Here is a 23500-nt window from a genome sequence, read left to right on the forward strand (position 1 = left end):
CAGCGGGGTCACTAGAGTCCCCGTAACACAGGGCCATATACTTTCTTTTACCTCTTCTGAGTGTGTAGGAATGCCAGTCAAATGACATTTCCTGAGGGATGTAGTGATCAGAGGATACATGTCCAGTTAGGCTCCCAGGCACTCACCAGCTGCAGCTGGTGCTGCAGTGTTTTCTTTGCTATGAGGGAGAAGAAATGTGGTCTGCTGGCAACCGCAGCCTGAAGGATGTCCTTGGGACATTCCCCCAGATGTTTCTATTACTGTCAGGTTGGTTGCTACCTGCATAAAGTCTTTTTGGTGTCTGGGATCAGGATCTCCCTTTCTCATGCTTGGACTAGATGATCTGAGACTGACTTTTTCAAGCTTGATAATTCAATGATTCTAATTGATTGAAATGGGCTCTCTGTGTGCTCCTGGAAGTACAGGCAGTCTGTGTTACTACAAAAATACAAGGTTTGAACAGTTAACAGAAGAGCTCAAAAAAAAATCTAGGTTTTTTTTTTATTTTCTTGAACCCTGTAGAGATAGTGAAAAAAATGGAAAAGGAAAAAGGTGTTCTACTCTACTGACTTGAAACATATATGGGCATGATTTTCATGAGCTTACTAATGTGACTGTCATGTCTTTTACACAAAAATCATCATTTGCATTTTCCATTTAAGAACATTATATTCTTTGTAAGCTTACTTGAATCCTGTAAAGAGAGCTTGACAGTTCCTAAAGAGAAAAAAGACCACATTATTATTTTGTCACTTGTAGAAATGCTAATGGCAGGATATGAAGGACAGCATAATTACAGTGTTGCTCTAGTGATTCTTCAGTAAACGTTTTCTCAGTACTTTAATTATAAACTACATATTTCAGCAGTTTAACTTTCTAAATTCTCAGTCAAACACCCTTTGGGTTTCATTCACACTTTGTGGTGCTTGTTGGTGTAAAAAAGCCTCATCTACTCAACAGCGAAGTCCCGTGCAGTTGGGAGCATCCACATCTATGGAGGACAGCTGGGCTGAAGAGAAGGGGCAAAGAAGGAATTGTCTTTTTCTGCCTAAGAACTAAACTGTTGTTGAGAAATAGGTGCACTGAAGTAAACAGGAGTGATAAAATCCTTGGAAGAGAAGCCAGGGAGAGGGTTAGGCATATATCAAGCAAATTTGACAGGCCAAGCCAAAAATCTGCAGAATATGTAAATGAAATCAGATGAGGTCAAAGGACAGCAAGAATAAGAGATTTCTGCAACTCTCTAGACAGCTTTATAGAGACCTGCTACCTCAGCATATCTGAATTTTGGGAAGGAAACTTAACAGAGGGAAAGAATAAAGCCTTCAAAATAACATCTTCTTAGATGCTTGTCCAGCAGGCAGAATTCTCCATATTCTAGAAAACTATTTTTTAGTTATTGAATCCATTTGCAAAGCTTTGGTTGAGGAAATTTACTTTTGAGGCAATGTATACTGAAATTCCATTGGGATTTATATGCAATATTTTTAGACTCATGCCTATGAATTTATGAATAAGAGCTGACTTACTATGTGACCAAATACTTTCCTGAAGCAGGGCCAAGAGAAGGGACAGATAGTTCTGTTATGCTCCTTAAGAAATAAATCTAAAAGCAGATAATATCATGTAACAACACTGCAAACTTCTCAAAATTGGAAAGCACAAATCCAATGATTAGCAAGATTCCTTTGTTCAGAGAACAGCAATTTGAGAAGCCTGATCTGTAAAGCCTCAAAGACCTCATTAGGAGCTTGTAATCCTTAGTTTGTTTATGTACTGTTATAAGGGTACACTGACAGTCTTGCCTCAAGAGCTGCTTGTCCTTGCTGGGGAAGAATATGAAGCTCAGAATCTTAACTTTTGTGATAAGATAGTGTGTTGTGATTGATTTCAGTAATGATGACATAGGAGCTGGGGAGGGGGATTGAGGGAGGGAGCAAACTCATGCAGTTCTGGAATATTTTGCAATGGTTTTAAAATAAGAATGGGTAGTACCTTGATTTCCTCTTGTTACTGTCTGTCGCCAAGCCCTCCCTTGCTCACCCATCTTTCTACTTCAAGCAAAGGATTTTTGAAAGTGGGAGGTCTCAGAACAGTTCAAATATTTCATTTCCTATAAAAATATTATTTTTGCTCCTTGACAAGGGAGGTAAAGCTGGTTTCATTCTGTCTGAGAAACCACAAAATTCATGGGAAAGCTGAATATATATCATCTTTGGTAACATTCATTTTCTCAGGACTGTGCTACAGCTGGTTTTTGCTTTTTTGGTTTTCTCCCCCTTCATTCTCCTGCTGTGAGATGCAGTGCTCTACTGTGGAAATAGCATTTATGTGCCCGTATGTGAGGAAGTAGCCAGCATTCAAAAAATCTTAACAAAGATTTATGAGGCAAATTATGTTGTTTGTTAAATTCCCAGATGGAAAATCAGAAACTCTGACATGGTGAGTAGAGAGGGTATCAGCAAAAAGCTGTGATTCAGGCAAATAGAAAGCCTCATGGTTTAATTCAAGATGAGTTAGTGTTCTCTTTCACCAATAACAAAAAAGGTGTTTTGTGTTGCATGTGTCCCACCTGCTGACACCCTTCCCGGAGTCCTGCATTCTCTGTTTTTGTTCATTTGCTGCTGGTATAGGAAGTAGGTGGCTTAGGGAGGGGCAGTACCTACCTAGTGGATATATAATACTGATAACAGAAAGTATATGCTGCCACTAATTGTTGCAATGCAGTTGATTTCAGTCTAGGAATTAGTAAGCTTCGGGAGAAAAACTGGGGAGCTGGGTCTTGTCAAAAGAGAGATTCACAGGCTGTCAGAAGCTTGCAGTACAGGGTTCAAAAGTGTTAAATCCCTCCCTCCTCTCCTCTCTTTCCCAGACCTTTAGGTCCTCCCAGGCTCACAAGGGTGGCAGCACTGATGTTCATCCTGGGTGAGACAAGGAGAGCATCCAGCTAAGTGGGAGGCAGAGCCGCCCCAGTTCCTCCAGCTGTTTGCTGCTGGGGGAGGGGAGCTGATCTGCCACTACTACCCCAGGCTTACATGGGCAGGAATCAGGAGCAGAAACACAGTCAGCACTGAACAGAGGCATCATGGCAGTACTATTAATTTCCTAATTATGTGGAGCTGCATATTTTTGAATCGTGATACCGCTGTGTCAACAAGTGCTGCTTGTCACTCAGGTCTTTGCGCTGTGACTCACTGTTGCCTCATGAAGCACAGGGGAGCTGAAAGGCAGTGTTATCTGAAAATTTCTCATTTCCAACATTTTGTTTTCAGTAACATTGTCAATGTTTCTGAAAATGAAATTATTCTTTAGTTCAAAGGTTTTCCTTTTAAGTGCTGCATATTGTGTTTCAAGTAAAAATGGTATTCATCAGCAAGCAGGCCTTTAACTAACCAAGATGCTTCTGGAAATGCTGACCTACTGCTTCTATGTACTAATAAGAAATAATAATGTTTTCTTTGCAGGAATTCCAGCTGTTACAGGGAATGATGCTGCAGAAGGACTGCTTATTTTGGAGCATTTCTATTCCAGTGGTGCAATGGCGAGTAAATCAACAGGTTTCAACAATCTGTATTTGTTAGTCTAGCCCAGCAGTGACAGGTGGGTAAACTGCATTTCTCATTGACCTGTCGGTTCCTGCTCTGCTCCCTCCTATAGACAATGGTGTTGCATCTCAAGTAAACAGAAAATTTAAACACTGAAAAGCAAACAAGTCAGTGCCATTGCAGGTGGGAGGCATTACTGGTCCAGACAGCTACAGACAGTGGCTTTTTTTGGCTCTGTTTCTCTGTGAATTGAATCCAGGGTGCTTAACACGTATGGAGTTACCCACAAGTTTACAGTATGTGGGCAGCAAATGACAACCTGCTGCTGTATTTTATTGCTGCTATATTTTATTACTGCTGTGTGCTCTGTATTTTCTCCATGGTATCTACTTTAACCTAATAATAGCTATTAAATCATAATACCATCAGGTAACAAGACCTTTTTAGAAGGCTGAATGGAATGGCAATTTGGCATAATATGGATGACTCTCCTAAAGTTGTTTCTTTTTCTCTTCTTACTCCACTGGGAAATGTCCATTGTAAGTAGAAAACTTCCAAGTACTTTTCATTTGATGAATCCATAATTATTGCCCACTTGTTTCACACTGCTGTGATTCAAAGTGACAATAACTGAACTTGTATAACAAAAGAGTTTAATTAGAATTTTATAGAAAAAAAAATTGGAATATTTTAAAGCTTGGGTATACAGTATGAGGAGGTTCTCTACCTTTGTATACTCTGATAAAGTTTCTCAGTGTTCAGAGCTGCAGTGGTATGAGGACACTAATGGAGCAGAATCTCTGTTATGACTAAGAGGAAAAGAGGCTGAGAATTCTTCTCTTCCTGTGATGCAGGTGAAAGTGTTACAATACAAGCTGCAGTAAAGGACAAGACTAGAGATAAATGCAGTATTTGAGAGAGAAGGCAAGGCATTATAAAAAAGACCTGAACCACCTGGTGCTGTATCTGTTCAGCAGAGCTTTTAAAAAGTGCACTAATGGCCCATTTTATCTATCACCCCAAGTCAATGAAAAACACCCATTGACTTAAATAGGCATTGGATCAAATGCTGAGCTTTTACAAATAATTCTGCTCAGTATACTGAAGTTACCAGTATTTCTCTTCAGACTGAATGCTGCTCCCTCCATTATGTGCCATGACTTCAAAAAATAAACAAGCATTCCCCTTTTCCTGCCTACATGAACTGAAGCCATGGTGTTCCCACCACTACTCCCAAACCAGCTGGCAGATGTTGAAGAAGTTTTTAAGATTGAAGCAGTAGTCTGGACCCAGAAAGCACTGCTGGGTGGGAAAACCATGTGTAAAATATGTCTTTGTTGTATATCATCTTACTGGAGCCCAATTGGTGGCTTTGGAAACCTTTGGACTTCTGAAGGTCTGTTTTCACTTCCTGCCCTCAGGCTGTTATGCTATTTGTCCCCCAAACTGCCGCAATCCACGCTTCCCAAGGAATCTCTTTTAAGTGCAGTGGCAAAAAGGGTGACGACTCTTCAGTCCAGCGCACTACCCCCTAACACAGCTTGTTTTGCTCAACTGTTTGAACCATTACTTGATTTTTTTCCTTAGTGGTAGGGCCATTGTTAGTTTTCTTTGCTAGTATTGCCCACTTTGAGCTGTAAAAAACTGCATAGTATTGAAACCCTCAGCAATACGTTTTATCATCAGAAACCTGTCCAAAAGTCTGTAACAGCCAATGAAGAACAAATAAGATGGTGGCTGGGAACATAACTGGATTCTCTCCAACCTGCTGTGCTACTATTACTACCACTAGCAATAATAGTAATAGCAATAGAAAAATCCTAGTTCAATTTCTTGGCATTCTCTTGCCTCAGATAAAAGCATGATGATATCAAAGAGCATAAGCTGGTTCTGAAGGGCATGAATTAAGCCACTGGAATGTACCCTACAGCTAAGCATCCACTTTTTAAGTTAGTACAGATACCACCTTACCTCATGTAGACAATGAAAAACCCACACTGAAGACTCAGTAAGACAGGAATAGCTTACTGAGTTAAAAAAGGAACTGTCTAGACTTTAAGTGTTAGGAGGTTTGTGTATTATCTGTGATGATCTCGTAGCAAAGTATTAGTACCTGCACGGTACTGCCTTTTGGGAGACTGAGCATTTTGTACGTTTTTATGTTTATATCAGCTCAGGACTGATAAGAACGGAAATTGAACTACTTATCCACCTTTTCAGTTTTGAATGTATCTCTTTCCTAGGAATATAATCCTTCTGTCATAAATAATCCAGAGATGCAAACTAATAGGTGAATGAATTATAGAGTCATAGATTCGTAGAATAATTTAAGTTGTAAGGAGCTCACCTAATCCAACACCAAAGATATCTGGTTCCAAACTGCTTTTTCTGTCTCCTGGTAAGAAGTAGAGCCTCATGGGGCACTAGGAATGGCTTTTTGGATTTTCTATATACCTACATTTCAAACTCAGACAGAAAAGGTTTATAAATTAGAAAAATTAGTTTAGCGCCTCCATACAAAAATAAAAAGGTTATTGACTGTGCAAAATATTGGGGAAAGTTTCACTATATTTGTGAGGGGAAAAATAATATGTGAATATTGTTTTTGCTCTTATTTTCAAGATGCAAAACTTGATGTGCAAGGGGTTATTTATACTGACAGACTGGTACTTAAACAAATAAGCTGACCAGAGATCCCCAGCTTGGAGATGAGTTACTGCAAATAAGCAAAGAACTAAAAAGCATCCATGTGAATTATATAAATACAGAAAATCTTTGTGAAGTGCTCTACAAAGGTATGTGATAAAAGAAGGTAGCACAGTGTGTTCAGAGGTGAACCTGACAACAAATAGACAGAAATCACTTTTTTTTTTTTTTACCAATTTGAACCCAAGGACCTCAAAGGTCTTTTTTCCCAAATTAAAGATTAATAAAGCTTGGCCGTCTCTCAAGAGCTGATGTGCAATGTGACAGTCATTTGCTGGCAATGTTACACAGGATCGTGAGCTAAGGTGGTGAATATTTTCATAGAGTGCAAGCAATATTAGGATAGGCAGGATATTATTGTGTGATGTGTAATTGGGCCAGCACATCTGGTTTACTTCAGGTGGTATACAGGTACTTCGCAAACATCCAGAGTTCCTGCTGTCTGTATCATTTGTGCTAGTGGCTTTGCAGCCACCCTTAGTGCTCCACCCATACTGCTCTCTTCCTGGGTCGGGCAGAGGTAGGTTTCTTGTACAACTCCCTGAAGCACAAGCATGGTGCTTAAAAAGCTTTGCAATCAAAATAAAATAGTGTTTGCTACTTTTACCACCAAATACTGCTTTTCAAGGCTCTGATACTTGGCTCCCTCGAGCCATCAAAACTCTGTTGAGCCTGACATGGGTGGCCAAGAGTGGCAGGCAGCTCTGTGGAGCCTCTTGAAATGACGTGGTTTCCCTGACTGTTGACAGCTCAGAAAAAAGCAGCCTACTCTTCAAAATGCTCCATTCTGCATCAAGAGTTTGAAATCACTTTCTTTCTCCTCTGGTCCCTCCTCCCTTTCAGGCAGATATGTGCTGAGTTCTTAGCAGCAAGCACCATTTCTTAACCTTTTTTAGAAGAACTTGCTTTGATGTCCCTCTCTATGCTCTGTTGTGTGAAATTAAAGCGAAACACTACTGCTGCTTTACGAAAGAAGAAACAAATATGTTCCTCTCTGATGATAAAGAAAGCTGGCATTGACAGAGTAATTACGTACAGGGATGTTAGAAAGACAAAATTATTAAATTGTTTATAGGTGATTGTTGCAAAGGAGATGTCTGCATTTGCCTTCCCCATTTTCTCTGTTATTAGAGGAATTGAAAAGATAACTGTGCAAGTCCAGTGGCAGCTTCGGAGGGGGCCTTTGCCACCATCTATTGGTGAAGGAGGGGAAGAGGCAGAGTGATCTGACCTTGCTGATGTTCCCTGCTGTACCCAGTGCAAGATTTACTTCCTTTTGTGGTTCTGGGGTGACAAACCTGGGTTTTTTTCATCCTTCTGTGTGAGAAAGTACAACACGACTGTATTTATGACCCCAGAGTGAAGAACTGTCATAGACAAATCTTAACAGCTGGCCTGTTGTCCCACACACCTCTCAGTGGAGCAGAAGGGAGCTTGTAAGTCACAGAGAAGAATGATTTTCTAGTGTCAAGTCTCTTGTTAATTAATTTTGTCCTAGTTTCTAGCAATGGAATAGAGCCTATTTTCTTTGCTGGTTTCAAGAAAAATCACAGTGGTGCTTGAGTAGGGCCCCATTGCTGCTGACAAAGCTTGGAAGAGTGCAAATCTAGAGCAATTGCTGGCACTCCTGCGCAGTCCACCCAGAGGGGCGCCCATGAAAGGACATCACCTAGAAATAAAATGTTTGCAGAATCAACTTATGCCCCTAAAAAGACAGGCCAGAAGAAAAGTGAAGGAGTCCGGTGTCAGCAGCTGATCCAAAAGTAAATCTGTAAAGTTGTCTGGATATGAAATGAGTCTATTTTATTGGATTCATCAACACTGCTTGCATATGCAAATCCCTCATGAATAAAACCTTTGTAATGCAGGATCCAAAATGAATTCAGGTAGAGTCAGTGATAGCAGTGGATGAACACAGAGACAGTTTAAGGAGATTGCTTAGGTTTCAAATGAACAAATTGCTGTGGTTCTACTTAATCCATCAAAAAAAGGAAAAGAGAACAATCTGGCAGCCAAGCGGGAAGATAGGATGGTAAAGGACATAATGTTCCAGCTATTTTAGGACCCATTTACACTATGAAACTGATGGCATTAGAGAACAGTTGTTGAACACATTTGGGGAACAGCTGTGTTATTGTTAAAGTGTAAAGACAAAAGTGTGTGTAGACCTGTCGGGGTGCTCAAGAAGAATAGCCTGGTGGTGGTGGGGAGAGGCTTCTCATCATTGTTAAACCATGTTCTTACTCATTTCAACTATGAATAAAGAAGGACTGGCAGAGTCAAATGGCTTCATGAACACTCTTTATTTCCATAAAAATAGCAGTAATTATATGAGACAACTTTGATAGCTGTATCAATCTTTCTTAAATAAGATTAGAAAACTTGGATCAAAGACATGCCTTCAGCATTCATTCACAGATACTCTGGTCATTGTTTAAGTATCTGTGTTCCTGGAATAAGACACTTACTTTCCATCTCCTTTTCCTTTTCTCTCAGTGGGGCTGCTATTTTGCTTGTGCTTCAGAATGGACCTGCCACAGAGAAATAAATTGAGAATAAAGAAATGTGTCTCATCTCAAGATGATACGAAAAAGATTTCTGAAGTTATCTTAAGGTAACTTTTTTTCTAGGAAAGATTCTGTTCACTGTTTCACTCATTTATCAGAGCCTCCCTGCCAGTTCTGACCTGCATGATGTGTTTGAAGTCTGTGTGTATTTGTTTTTTTTTTGGATGATTAACTGAAGCAGAAGGATGAATTGCTTTGCAGGAATTTTAGTACGTGTCACATTGGCTAGTCTACCTGTTCACAACCACATACATGTACAGATGTTGGACAAGTATTTGCTGTAGCCAGGGAATAGTGAGAGATCTGTGATGGTGAAAAGATGTCAGCTCGGGTCTGCTGGAGAGCAAGGGCTCTCAGAACAGTTTTCAGAAGTACAGATAATCTCTGCTTTTTCCACTGTCTCAGTGTGAGAGATATGACTGTCATCTCACTACTGTTTTGTACCTGAAAAATTAATATTTCCCCCTTACTGGATTATTGAAAGTTTCTGAAAATAAGTGTTAAAGTGATGTCATTGACTGCATGCTGCTGAAGCATGGGAATGTATAACACTGACCTGGAAGTTACTTAGTAGTAGCTTCTTGTAATTAGGGTGTCTTTTGTGTTTTCTTGTTGGTAGCACAGTTGCTTGCTCTAATTGTGTGCAGGCATATTGCACATTTTCTACTCTGCTATGTGAATAAATGTCCAATTTACATAAACAATGGTGTCCTTTGCTAATGCAAATGAGAACTCAAAATCTACAGAGGAGCTGAAATTCAATTTGTGAAGATCAGAGCAGGTGTTCCATCTCTCTTTAGTCTATATTGAGACAGCCAAAATGCCACTACAACTTAATCTTGACTCATATTTCTTGCATTTACAGCTATGCGGTCTAGGAAAATTTATATCAGCCTTTTATTATTTGTGGTGATTTAATGTCTTTACCTTAGATTATGGCTTTAAATTCAATATGTTCTTGCTGTGCTGTAAATTCAGAACACAAACGCAGTTCTTGTTCCTGAAAACCGACAGGTGAAAGAGAAACAAAACAAGGAAAAGAAACTACCTGCCAAAGTGTGTGGGAAGAGAGAAACAAGCAGTGTATATGTTAAAAACCAAAAGAGAATAAAAAATGTGTCTTCTTAAGAACACGTGGTTGTAGCACTAACAGAGGCAAGGAACCTTAGTAGGGTCATTATGACATTATTCCTTCAAAATTTACCATTCTTCACCTCTTTGCAGTATCACAGCTGTTCTCACTTGGAATACTGTGGTGAAGAAAGCCTTTAGTGCCCAAAAGACTTGTGGGACGCACTTAGAGGGCATGCTTACTTTATGCTGGAGAATCTAAGTCATTCATCTGCTGTTTCTCACAGATCCTGTTTGCTCTCTTTCTGGGGAAGCAAAGAGTTTAACGTTCCCTGGCTGCAGTGGCTCTCTGGTTTTACTATGCTGATGTTTACCTACTTTAGGTAAATATATTTGGTTTAGTAGAAGAAAACAGAAAAAGGTATGGGATACTTGTCTCTTTCCATCAGCCCTTCTCACAGATGTTCCTATGGGAAGAACAAATTCTGCCTGAATAAATTAAATTTGACCTATCACTTAGATTATAACAGTAAGAATTTCAGTAGTATTATTGATATTGCAGAAATATCTGGGTTTATTATGAGTGAATTTGGGGATTTCTAGCTTTCCTACACTTACATAAGACATTTATATGGACAAACACTGTGGTGCTTCATGGTTTACTTTTCACAGAATCACAGAATGGGCCAGGTTGGAAAGGACCACACTGGGGTCATCCAACCCCCCTGCTCAAGCAGGGCCATCCCAGAGCACATGGCATGGGATTGGAAATCCAGATGATTCTGGAATATCTCCAATGAGGGAGACTCCACAGCCTTTCTGGGCAACCTGTTCCAGTGCACAGTCACCCAGCCAGTAAGTTCTTCCTCATGTTCAGGTGGAGCTTCCCGTGCATCAGTTTCTGGCTGTTGCCTCTTGTCCTATTGATTGGCACCACCAAGAAGAGCCTGCCTCCATCCTTTTGGAAACCCGCGTTTAGATACTTGTTAGACAAAACTTTACCTTGTTTATAGATACTTTACACTGCTGATACTTTGCCAGATACATTACTGGCCAAATTTTAAAGTATAGTTCTATGGAGGCTTTAGTTTGTTTATGTTGTCTTGAAAAAAAAAGGTTTTGTCAAAACACTTGAATATGGAACATTTAATTCAAATCAGTTATATTTTGGATTCAGAAATATTTCCCTGTTGGCTCATATTTTCCTTCCCTCGTAATGGGACTATGACAGTCTCATCCCTTGTGAGAGAAGATCTTTAATGATGGAAGAGAAAATGCAGCTAGGGAGCACAATGTGCGGGGGAGAGTGGGAGCATTCGGCATCCAGTCTATGGCTTCCATGGGGTATCGTAATAAAACAACCACATAATACAGTTAGATTTTCATATATAAACAAAAAATGTTGACCTTTCCACTTTATGAGATGTGTTTATTTTGCACATGAAGTAAATGTTTTTTAAGACAGGAAATTGTTTAGTGAAAATGCTGTGTAGCTGCTAAAATATAGATTAGCATCACAAAAACTACGTTTAGGAACTGGAAGAAATTTGGAATAAAAACTGAGAGCATCTTTTCAAAACTTTATTTCTAGTTTTATTCATTTTTATTTTGGTCTATTGGTAGCAACAACACATAAAAATCCTTTTCCTTGCTAGGGTCTAATGGCTTTTCCCAGTGTATCTACAGTCTTCATAGGTTTCCTAGGAACTCCAAAACAGTGTTATTCCTTCTTCAGTCTGTGGGATACCGTCTCATCATCCACAGGACTGCAAATCAATTTGGATCTTCTTTGTATGTGAAAAATCGTGTTTATTTCTGGATCTATGAGGGATATATAATTATTGAGGCAATATTAAAACTATAGGAAAATTAAAGTTTATCAGCAGTCCAGTCATTCTTGAAAATCTGTCTGACCTGAGACATCCAATTGGCAAAGGTGCTTGGGGAAATCATAGCAGGAAACTAAATAAAAATAGTGTTCTAAAGGGAAGATGCTTTTCTGATCAGCAAGAGGAGGATTAGAAAGAAACTGGAGTTTTGATTTCCTATAAGGAAGTTAAATTAATCAAAAACTTTTAATTCAGTGGATTTTCAACTTGTTACACTTTGCCTTGTTCAACTGAGGCTCCCCTATACTGTAGCTCCTGACAGTTCTAGCCTTGACATTTCTAATAATGCTTTCAATACCTCTTGAAAATTCCTGTAAAAGAGGATATATGTGATGAATTAATCAAAGCAGACTATATAGCAGTGTGTTTTCATCCCAGATAAATACCCATGTTCTGTTACTGAGGTTGATAAAATAGTTGATGGACACTGGTGACCTGCTTCTTACTGTTCCTAGGCTACTGGATTTTTTCTCTTTTTTTTGCATTCAGAAATGCATAAGCAGGATATGTATTTGGTTTTCTTCCTAATCTTGCAGCTGATTGCCTAAAACCTCCCATCTGTGGCTTATACTGGTTGAGTATGCAAGCACTTGCTTTGATAAAATAGATGCTGCAGAGATTTGATGTAAATGAATTTTTCATGCAGACTGTTTCTGTGGGGCTGCTGGCACAAAGTTCCCAGGAAAAGCACATGCCTGGCAGAGCTGCTATAACCCAAAGAAACCTAGGTTTCTGATGAGAGGTAGGTAGCTGATGAGGAACGACACATGATAAATAACAAAAGCTTGTTTTAAGGTAAGGCTCACTTGGACAGTGGTGGTTCTCTCTCCAAGATGGGCATTGGAAATTCATACGAATGGAATTCATATTTCATTCATATTTTTATATGAATGTTGAAAGATTACACAATGTAAACCAGGACAGACTACTACCATGCTAAATCTGGTGGCTTCTAGAATAGAAGCTCTTGCCCTTCTTTCTTCTTAGAATCCCAGCTGATCTATCTGCAGTACTCTGAAGGGTTCACTACGAATTAGTATGCTGAGAAACATAGGCATTTATCACCACTGAAGGGAAACAAGAAGTATCAACAGTTGCTTCAACTAACAAAAAAAAGGCCAGTTTATAGTGTTACCATTAAAGCAGTGTAACCATATGACTTTCAGAAAGGTTACCTAGGTTATGTCAGTATTTGCCTGGCTTCTTTTAAGCTGTCTCTAAATTACGGAAGCAGGGAAAGGAAAAATAATTGGAAATTTCCCAGATGTGATGCCTCAGGCTTTGCCTAGAGTCCCAGGATACTGCTCATCCATCTGGTCTTTGCGAGAGAAATGCTGATTTGTGTTTGCCACAGGGAATGCATTTTCCAAGGCTTGGCACTACTGGTAGCAACTGCAAATCAGGGTCATTAGCAGTGTAGCAAGAAGTACCTTCACCACTGGGTCTTCTAAAAATGCCTGCAGGTCCACAATTGTCATTGTCATGCTAAAATTTTTACTCTCTGCTCAGTTCAGAGGGTTTTTCCCAAGCCACCTTGCAGACAGCTTCAGACAAATTTAACTGGCCAAACAAGGCCAAGCAAAATTAAAGGCCATACAGTTGTCTGCCAATATGGAAGGAAATGTTACAGATACACACACACACAAAATCCAGTTAGTCTAAGTAAGTGGGTAGCCACACTTAGCCTTTCTCAACCAGAGCCTAAATGTGTCTGTGTTCCAGACAGTCTCCCTCCAGTGTCACCCCCCACTTTTACTGCCTCAGCTTCAAAGTTTGCACTGAGTAGCAAATAGGACTCTCATCCTCTTCTCTGTAGGAATTTAATCTCCTCTCATCTTTTTCAAAGGCTTTAGTGTCTTCAGTCACCACTGGTCTATTGAGAACTGAGGTTTGGAATAAAAATGTGGGGTCTTGGTGGCTTTCTCTGGAGACAGGCATTGGGGCTAGCTGGCTGGCTAGTTACTCTTCTCCAGGGTGGGCTAAGGAATTTAGTATTGTGTGGGAGCTATCAATGTCACATATTTAATGTTATAGAAGGGGTGAATTACACATGCATTCTCTAAGTTCGTGGTCTCCAGTGTATTACCAGTTTTCAAAGGAGATTACACATGACAGGTCACTAGTGTCTGTTCCTGCAGAAAGATAAATACTCCAGTACACATCATCCACATTTGCTCAGGGCTTCCTTTTGGAGAACAGCAACTTCATCTTGTCAGCACTTTTTGCAGGGACCTACCAATAGAGCTGCTCAGTGGAATTAGCACACCATCTGTACTCTCAGTTAGGTTACTTCCTTGTGTGGATGGTGTCACCCATTCATGCCACTTGATGGTTACCGCCCTCAACCCTGTACTGAATGAGGCTGGAATCAGTTTTCACTATCAGCATGTCTATTCTATTTTCCTAGTGAGAGGGATGGGGACATGGTGGTGGATGAGAGGCTGGACATGAGCTGGCAGTGTGGGCTTGCTGCCCAGAAAGCCAGTCCTATCCTGGGCTGCATCCAAAGCAGCATGGCCAGAAGGGCAAGGAAGGGGATTCTTCTTCTCTGCTCTGCTCTGTGAGACCCCTCCTGGAGCACTGCATCCAGCTCTGGGGTCCTCAGCACAAGAAGGACATGGACCTGTTGGGGAGAGTCCAGAGGAGGGCCAGCAAAGTGATAAGGAGGATGTAACATCTGTCCTGCAAGGAAAGGCTGAGAGAATTGGGTTTGTTCAGCCTGGAAAAGAGGCAGCTTTGGGGTGACCTAATTGCAGCCTTCCAGTACCTGAAGGAAGCTTCCAAGAGAGATGTAGAGAGACAATTATGAGAGCATGTAGTGACAGGACAAGGCACAATGGGTTCAAACTGAAAAAGAGTAGAGTTAGGTTAGATTTTAGGAGGAAATTCTTTGCTGTGGGGGTGATGAGGCACTGAAACAAATTGCCCAAGTTTTGGATGTCCCATCAGGGGAAGTGTTCAAGGCCAAGTTGGATGGAGCTCCCAGCAACCTGGTTTAGTGAAAGGAGAAGGGGAGTTGGAACTAGATAATCTTTAAGATCCCTTCCAACCCAAGCTATTATATTTATTTAATTGCTCTTTGGATTTATTTGGACTGCTATCACTGTTCCCCTGGACTTCTAGCAATATATATGTATCTATATATGTATTGCAAAATATTTCTTTAGGTATTGTTTGTATCACTTTTCCTGTGTTACACAAGTTACTAAACCTTTTAGCAGTAGTATTAGTTACAATCTTCTGTCATCCTTCTGTTCACCCTTTACACTACCTTTTTAAGAGTTAAATTAACCAGAGAATTAATGCTGTGCCAATTTTTTTATAGAAAGCTCTCTGTAATTATTGGACTAACTAAATAATTAAAGTGTCAACATGTGTCTTTATAGTATTTGATCTAGCAAAGCATTTGAAATGTGGGAAGGGTAAGTGATTTTATCCTCTTGAGAAGTGCAATATTCACTCAAGTATATGCTGATTTTAGAGTCTTCTCTTATGAACTGGAAATTTAAATGTTGCTTGAAAAGACCTCCTACTGAATTTATTGACCTGTTGTTAGGAGTTTGACATGAGGGAGATCACCTCCAATTAACTCAGAAATTAAAAACTGTTCCAAGCATTTTAGATCATGAAACTTTATGCAAGCTTCTTAAAACACTCAGGAAGGATTTAATTATGTATCACAAGCTGAGAAGGTGTATAAGTGTTTGCAAGGTTAGATTTTTGGATAATAAATCCTTCAAGGCAGAGATTTTATATTTAAAGCATACATTTGCGCATGAAAGCTGTTTCAAAACAATCTAGAATGTGACTTTAAAGCATGCCAGCTATTTTTGCACAAACTCCTCATGTGGCCATTCTTAATCCAACCAGAGGATCTTTCTGAAATTGCTTTGAGCTAGTTTGGGAGTGGATTAGTAGAAAGGCCTCCTTACTGGGACATTTGAGTGAGCATAGGAGGGAGTGCCCATGGAGCTGCTTTTGTGGGGAAACTCTCACCGGGCTGTTTTCCCACATTGATACAGCTCATCACAGTAGGGTCCTGATACTGACTGGAGCTTTTCTCTGCTCCTGCACCACATAAGCATTTATGACTGACAGCACTGCAGACTATTGAGTTGTTTGAACTGTTTATAGCTGCACTCTTTTTTGAAACATAAGAGATATCTCTTTTGGGTAGATTTCCTCCTGGTAGCAAACTGTCACTTCCCAGGTTTTGTGCTGCAGTGAGATGAATGCTTAGAAATACATTAGGATACACTTGATTTTATTCATAAAGCACTGCTCATGTGATAGAACATTCTGGCTCCATCTAATTAAGCGATAATTCACCGTGGGCAGAAGCGTCTTTCAAAGCAGTTATTGACTGCCTCAGTAGGATACCTGAAAGGCTTATGCTGCAGGCCACACACCTGGAAGAGCATTAGTCTTCTGGGAATTTATTTTCCAGAATGCTTTACTAATATTAAATAAGTAGTTTTGTCCTGTGTAAAGGTTTTTCTGCTTATGCTTTGTTTGTAACCTACACTGAGAGTAATGCCTGCCTTCGTGGAGCACAGCAATATCTCAGTGATGTGAGAGCTGAGACAGCTGACAGCAGTCACTTCCTTTCCAGGTGCGTTACCCGAATAGGATCTGTTTGCTGTCCTTAGAGGCCACTAGAGCTAAACTTTGCTGGAGGATGTATGGAGCTCTGATAAGGGCTTTACTAGTGCTTGCTTTCTTTTCTGCCTTTTGTTTAGTTTTTGTGGAATGCGACTTCAAAATCAAATGTAAGAATGAAAGATCAGTGTGTAGGATGAGTGGAGAACAGAAGCAGTGGAGAACAGAACCCTCTGAGAGAGGGAAGATAAGGGCATATTGAACCATTTGTGAAAAGAAAAGGAAGAAATTGTAAGCACCAAAAAGTGCACAGGAGAAAAGGGAGAGTCAGTAAGCAGGTAGCATCTTTAAAGAAACATGGAAAAGCAAAGGGTAAAGGAAATATGGTTGTAAGAGATGCTGAAAAAGGATTGCTGGTAGGAAAAATGGGCCATGAGAAGGTGTATCATCAGCATGATTTGTGATGGAAGGGAGGGAGTCTGGAAAATATCTGGTCAGAAGCTATGTTGATAACTTTACAAATTTGAGATATAGAAAGGCAATGGAAGAAAAGGCTCAGAAGTTCCAGTGAGTTTAGGCATAGGCAGGAAGGAGCTGGTGGCAGTGGGGATTAGGCACTTTGGGGAGCTGATATGTAGTCCTTAGGTTATAGGGAAAGGTAGTAAGGTTGATCAAAGGATGAAGATAAGAGCTACTGCTAAGAAGGAGGCTAGGAAAGACTTTTTCGCACAAAGGAGCTTCAATGTCATCCAGGACTTGAACTGAGATTTGATTTTTGTTCATATACCTTGGTAGCTGCATTATGGGTTCACAGCTGCGCTAGAGTAGATTTCGTGGCAGTAGTGAGTAGCTTGTGTTTTTACCCTTCCCTTGAAAGAGTGCAAGAGCAGTATGAGTGAAGTTATTTCTTTGCATTGCTGAGCCCAGTGCCTCCACAACCACAGGTCCTGTGGGCCTTCAGGCCTGGCACAGAAAAAGCAACAAACAAAAAATCTTCACTTTGTGTCTTGAGTTCATATTTTGTTAAAATTTGTGAAAAGTCATAGCATCTGAGTTACTTAATGCAGCAAATTCCTGTATATCTCTGTCTTGTTTAATGTGGTCTTAGTATGAAAATTCATGTTGCATTGTGTTGTCTGGAAATATCTTTTATATATCTACATAAAATATATTTGAAAACATAGACAAGTAGCCATTGAGGATGAGAACATGCATGGTGAGTTATCCATCTGTAACAGCACTTTTGAGAGGCTCTCCCCTCACCTTTATTCTTTCTTGTAGAAAAGACCTTCAGCCTTATTTTTATCTTTTGTGGAGAACCTAAACTCCATAGAACACAGTACTCAGAAAATCTTGTTAATCGTGGATTCCTTCTGGCTTTTTTTTTCCATCCAAAAGCTAAAGGAGATGGGCTGGAGAGTGTAAAAGCACAAGATGGTTATGGAGATACTCTGTTACATATCACTTGCATGTGAGTACAGCAATATCTTGGAGTAGCCTGCTGTAGACTGTGAACGTTCTTTTCCTGTTGTCTGCTGCTTATGGGGGTTACTCAGGGCAGGAGAAGTGAAGCATTGCACGGAGCTGTTGGGCAACAAAGCCAGCTTGGGTCCTGTCACTGCTGCACTTGCACTGCTTCTTGTGTGGCTTACCCTCCATTGGTTCAGGTGGTTCCTGCTACAGCTATTCCTGTAACATGCAACTGAAATAATGAGTTACAACAATTTAAAGGCATTTCTGTTTCAATCTCCATCCCTGGTCCCTTTGGACCAGACCATTGGGTTTAACATTGCAAAGAACTCCTCCCCTTGCCCCTGTTCCAGCTTGGACTTATCCACAGACTTCAGTCCCTTAGGATTGTACCTGCTCCAAGTGGATCCTCATCCATGAGCCACAGTCTCTTCAGAGGTGCACCTTCTGTGGCATAGACTTCTCCAAAGCCACCGTCCCTCTGAGGTGCATTTGTTCCAGCCTGACCTTATCCATGGACCACAAAGCCTTCAGAAGTGTACCTGCTCCAGTGTGGCCTTACCAACAGCTGCAGTCCCTTCAGAAGTAACCTTGCTCCAACATGGCCTTGCCCAAGGCTGCAGTCCCTCCAGGGGTGTGCCTGCTGTGTTCTGGGCTTATCGATGGCCACACATTTTGAGGAGCTTCACCAGGACCTCGTGCACAACCACTCATGCTTCAAGGGGTACCTGGTGCAGAATGGATGTTCCCATGTGGTTTAACCCTAGGCAGGAGCTAAGCACCACACAGCCACCTATGAATTCCCCCCTGGTGGAATGGGGGAGAGAACTGGAAGAGTAAAAGTGTGAAAACTCATGGGTTGAGATAAAGACAGTTTAACAGATAAAATGTGCACATAAGCTAAGCAAACCAAGGAATTAATTCACTGCTTCCTGTGGGCAGGCAGGTGTTCAGCCATCCCCAGGAAAACAGGGCTCTGTCACATCGAATGGTTACACCAATGCTTTGAATTGTTTCCCCTTCCTCCTTCTTCCCCCGGCTTTGTATGCTGAACATCATGGCATACAGCATGGAATAGCCCTTTGGTCTGTTGGCTGTGTCACCAGATGTCCTAGCTGTGTCCCCTCCCAGTTCCTTGTACATCCCCAGCCCACTCACTGGGGGAGTGGTGTGAGAAGCAGAAAAGACCTGTGTGAGCATGTTTGAGCAGTAGCAAAAACACCCCTGTGTTATCAACATGGTTTTTAGGACAAATCCAAACAAACTAGCTAGTGTGAAGAAAATTAACTGTACTCCAGCCCAAACCAGCTCACTGCTATAACTGACATTCAGGTAATAATATGATTAAGGCATAAGATTTTATTTCTCTATTAATCATGGAGTTTGGCTTTTATGGTCAATATATTTTGTTTACAGGATGGGTGAAGTTCTTGTTTTGTTGCTTGAATGTCAAGCTAGCAGAAAATGTGTCTTTTTCTGAGTCAATAAAGAAACCCAAGCAATAGCACTTGCTTGTGTGTGTGTGTGTGTGTGTAAGATAGCAGTTTTTACTGTCATAAGTATACCTTAAAACAGAAAGTCTTTTCAGTGCTAAATTAAGGGGTTTGCTGTTGTAGAAGTTTAACAATCTTGGAAAAGGCTAACCACACAAAACTATTTCTTTTCCAGGCTTGGTACAACCTTCTAGAGTTAACTTCCTAGATGAATAAGTGAGTTTACTTTCATTGGTTGGACTAGGTCACGATGGCTTTAGTTCTATGGCAACTGGATTTAGCCAAAAAGTGTTTGTCAAAATGTAGATCAGTTGCATCTGTTCTGCACCTTCAGAGAGCACCTAGGCAGACTCTGCAATGAAAGGAAGTGCTGTTCATGTTCAGCAAACCAGGGATGAGGCATCTCCCCAGCCTCATGGTGATGTAGGAGCTCATAGTGGGATTAGAGGATGTTGCGGGTTGGGTTTGTAACTGGGCGGAAACACCAATTTAGTGTAGTGGTTTGGTCTAAAATACTCATTACTGTTTATCTTCTGTGAGATTAGGAGAAATGCAAAGCAGGCACCAAACTTGAAAGAATATAAAGAAGTTTATTAACAGACCTAAAAGAAGGGAAAAAAAAAAATTATACCACCTTCAGAACTCTCCTCCTCCCCCCACCTTCCTCCCTTCTCCCACTGACAATGTGAAAAGACAACCCTTAAGATGTTCAGTCTGTTTACCACTGCCATAATAACCTTGTTCAGTCCATTTAGAAAGAGAAGTCTCTTCTTGCTCATGCTATGAAAACAGTATCACAACGAGACAGCCGCCCACTTCCAAATACTGTTCAGTCCATTTAGGAAGAGGAGTCTCTCTGCCTGCATGTGAGTCCCTTCCCCCGACTTGCAGCTTGTTCAAGGTCACACACAGATAGCAATTGGTTTTCCCGCGTTCGAGGGTCCACTCTTGAAGTTTTTTGGGGTACAATTTTAAGGTTGAGCCGTTCAGAAACAAAAACAGAGGCCCTTCCCCTTCCCTGGGAGCAAAGGGTCTTCCTCATCTTCATTGTTGGGACTATCTCTAGGAGCATCTCTAGGAACTGAGGTTTTCTCCTTTGCCATTTGGAGCAAAAGTCCTCATCAGGTTCATCTCTAGGGACTGAGGTTTTCTCCTTTCCTGTTTGGAGCAAAAGTCCTCATCTGGTCCATCTCTTCCTGTCCAAACTTCTCATGAAATTACAGCTGCGTCAGCATCTGCCTATCTCAGCACAGGTGCTTTTGCTCACGAGTTGAACACTCCACCCCCCATATCTTCATGAAATTACTACAGGATACTCTGATATATCATAGCTTCACAACAGAATTTCAGCTTTAAGCATCTCCTCTCTCTCTTCCCTCAGGTTTTCAGCTCTTCACAGCAGTAAAAGGGTTAATCTCACCTCGGCCTTGCAGCTTTGCAGCTGGAATGTTGAATTTTTCTTATTGCAGTGGAGAGGGGGGAGAGCCGAGCTGCTCCGGCTGCCCACGGCAAGGCAGTGGGGGGGGTTCCACGGCTGGAACAGGTCCATCGACCCAGGATGGCCGTGGCCCGGCCCGGCCTGGCCCAAGCAGGGCCTGGCCGGGCCCGCTGGCCCCCACACGGGGCCCGCAGCCACCTGTCCCAGCGCCGGAAACGAGAGAGAGCTTGGGGGGGAGTTTGTCTATTCTTAAATGTGGATCACAGAGGCGGTCACAACTTTAAGTGGCTTAAAGAATTTTCCATATTCAAACTGGCCAGCTGATAGGTTCTGTCAGGTCTCAGAGGAAACTGTAAGCACCCCTTAGCAAGGACGTCCCTTCCGGGACTATGCTTGCTAACCTATGACAGAGGATTTCTCCCATTGAGCCTGTCACAGCCAGGGGCTGGTGATGTTTTTAATTGGCTAGAGAGTATGTGGCAATGTTCAGGTAGGACAGAAACTCTTCAGGTCATGATTGAGTGGATCATGTATCTCTGTGATTGGTGAAATATGTCATTAGTTGTGTTTTGAGCATCAGCTCATTGGCTTTGTGACATGGTAGGCAGAGGAATGCAGGCTGAGACCAACATGACATTAATGGGTTTGAGACAGTTTTTCTGCTAAGAGTAGACCCAGTTTGGCGTCTTTACCATATCCTCGTGTTTTTCTGAGTTTTGTGCTGGAATCTGCACCTCCCAGTCCCTCTTCCTGGTGGCCAGAAGGAGCACTAGCATGGATTTGCTACATCCTGCCCCAGAATTCTGTTCCATATCCAGGTTAAACAGGTCCTCTGGAAAGGAAAGTGGCTTGGCAGGCAGTCCTGCCTGCTGGGGTCAGTAAAGATATAAGACAGGAAGAGTTGAAGCCCTTCCCTGAGGGGGCTGGGAGAATGAGAAGTGTGGAGACATGAGTTCTCTCTGAAGCATTTTCAGGTGAAAACTACAGCTAATATTTGGGCTGGGTTTGCAAGAGTAAGGCCATTGTCTGCATGTTCCCTCCAGCAAGCTTGTGATACCTAGATGACAAGTGTCACAAAACCCAAATGAATAACTGCAGTGGGCTTGACTTCAGCCTGTCTTTCCTTGAGTGAATTTCCATTTGCATTTGTGTCAGTGGTTCAGATTTCCTGTAATCTAATGGTAATTTCCATCCTCTGAAGAACAGCAAAATAATCGATTTATTTGACCTTCCTTTAGGTGATAGATGGAAAAGCTTTGAAAATACTGAGCAAGGCTCATACCTGCACCAGGTGATGTATTGCTGCCCCAGGGCCATCTGAAAGTTTCTGCCTCAGAGTATCTATCCTGTTTGCATATCAGCTGCTCTAGGAGAAACTCTTAAAAACCTGGATAGGAGACCAATGTGAGTATAAAGTCAGAGAGAAAAGTTCTATATTTTCTTCCTTTTGAGATCCATTTTCGTTATTTTCAATGTACCAGTTCAGCTGATAAAACAATCTGACCCATAAAACCTCCTACCACTGTCAGCTAAAAGCCTCTTGAGCAACAGAATATCTGGTGAGCCTGCCTGAAATGAGTCTGTTGTGTTTAGAGTACATGACCTGTTCTGTAGACCAGTGAAGGTGATTAATCTCTTTTGTTTTACAATATAATTGTATTAAGATCCCAGATTTATTTAATGAGGTTTAGCCATGGAGATGCTAAGCTATATCTGGAATGTGCTCCTTAAGCTGTTCCATCTAGATCTTCAAGCTCAGACTCCAACAATTAACGTGCAAGTGGTTTTGTCTGCACAGGAAAACTCGAGAATCTGAAGTAATTAATGGATTTAAGGTGGATTAGTTAAATCAGATTAATTCCTGAACTTCTTCCAAAGCAAATTAAACTAAACCAAGTTAAGGCCACTTTCATTCTGAGTAAAAGCATCCACTTGCCAACTTAATACAGTTTAACTAATCTTATTAAAAAGTGAATTAGGATTACTTTTCCTGAATACTCTCCCATGCCTAGTTCCTTTTCATTAAAACATAAATGACTTTACCTGTGCCTTCTTCAGGGCTTGGTTGAACCTGATGCTAAGATTAGATCCTAAGGTTAATACTCAGGAAAATATCTACATGGATGCTAGGAATAAAGTGAATAGCTTTTTATGATGTTTTATGTGCAAAATTAAAACATTTCAGGCTATGCATCTTCCCTATTTTCAGTGTTTGTACTGTGGATGCCTACAAGCAGAGTGACAAAGGCATCTAATTTTAGTAGCAAAGTGGATGGAAGTAGCACAAGGGGTGGGCAGGTTGAATCACCTGAATTCTTACTGTTCTAGGATCAGAGTAGTCTAAAGGTGTTATAATCCTCCTTACGTAATCTGATTTTCCGCTATTCAAGGTTAGCAGGTGAGTTGTACCTTAAGTCCTGCTGAGTGTTGAATGACTGGGAAAGTTTTGAAGTTCTTTTCTGTTATGTATCTTGACTTTGAACTGGTGGCTGCTCAGGTAGAGAGATCACTCTGTCTGCCCAGCTCCCTGGCTTTTTCATTAGAGTGGCAGAACCTTTGTCTCCTGCAGTTTCTCTCTAAGGAATGTGGTTTTTTCACTTTTTGTTGGTCTAATCCTGATGGAGACAGTACTGGGAACTTCTGCATTTGATCTGGCCAGTCTGGGGCAAAGCTGACTTTGCTTGGCTGTGTTGTGGTTAAAAGAAAAAAACAGTGCTGTTCT

The 23500-nt window shown here is 41.1% G+C and overlaps 1 long non-coding RNA gene across 2 annotated transcripts in view; it reads left to right on the forward strand.

Moving 5' to 3' along the window:
- The window catches only part of LOC121671876, a 67773-nt gene that overhangs the window by 15379 nt on the left and 28894 nt on the right, over nt 1–23500 (forward strand). Inside the window, exons 3-4 of one of the 2 annotated variants that reach the window (XR_006018648.1) lie at nt 3465–3600; nt 3975–4078. This is a non-coding gene — a long non-coding RNA (uncharacterized LOC121671876). Of the gene's footprint in view, nt 1–3464; nt 3601–3974; nt 4079–23500 lie in introns of those variants that run through there. The other variant, XR_006018649.1, reaches the window with a different exon arrangement.

The sequence above is a fragment of the Corvus kubaryi genome, unplaced genomic scaffold, assembly GCF_017639235.1.
Source record: "Corvus kubaryi isolate FWS band 111438036 unplaced genomic scaffold, C.kubaryi_AGA036_p1.0 37398, whole genome shotgun sequence".
Taxonomy (NCBI): Eukaryota; Metazoa; Chordata; class Aves; order Passeriformes; family Corvidae; genus Corvus; species Corvus kubaryi.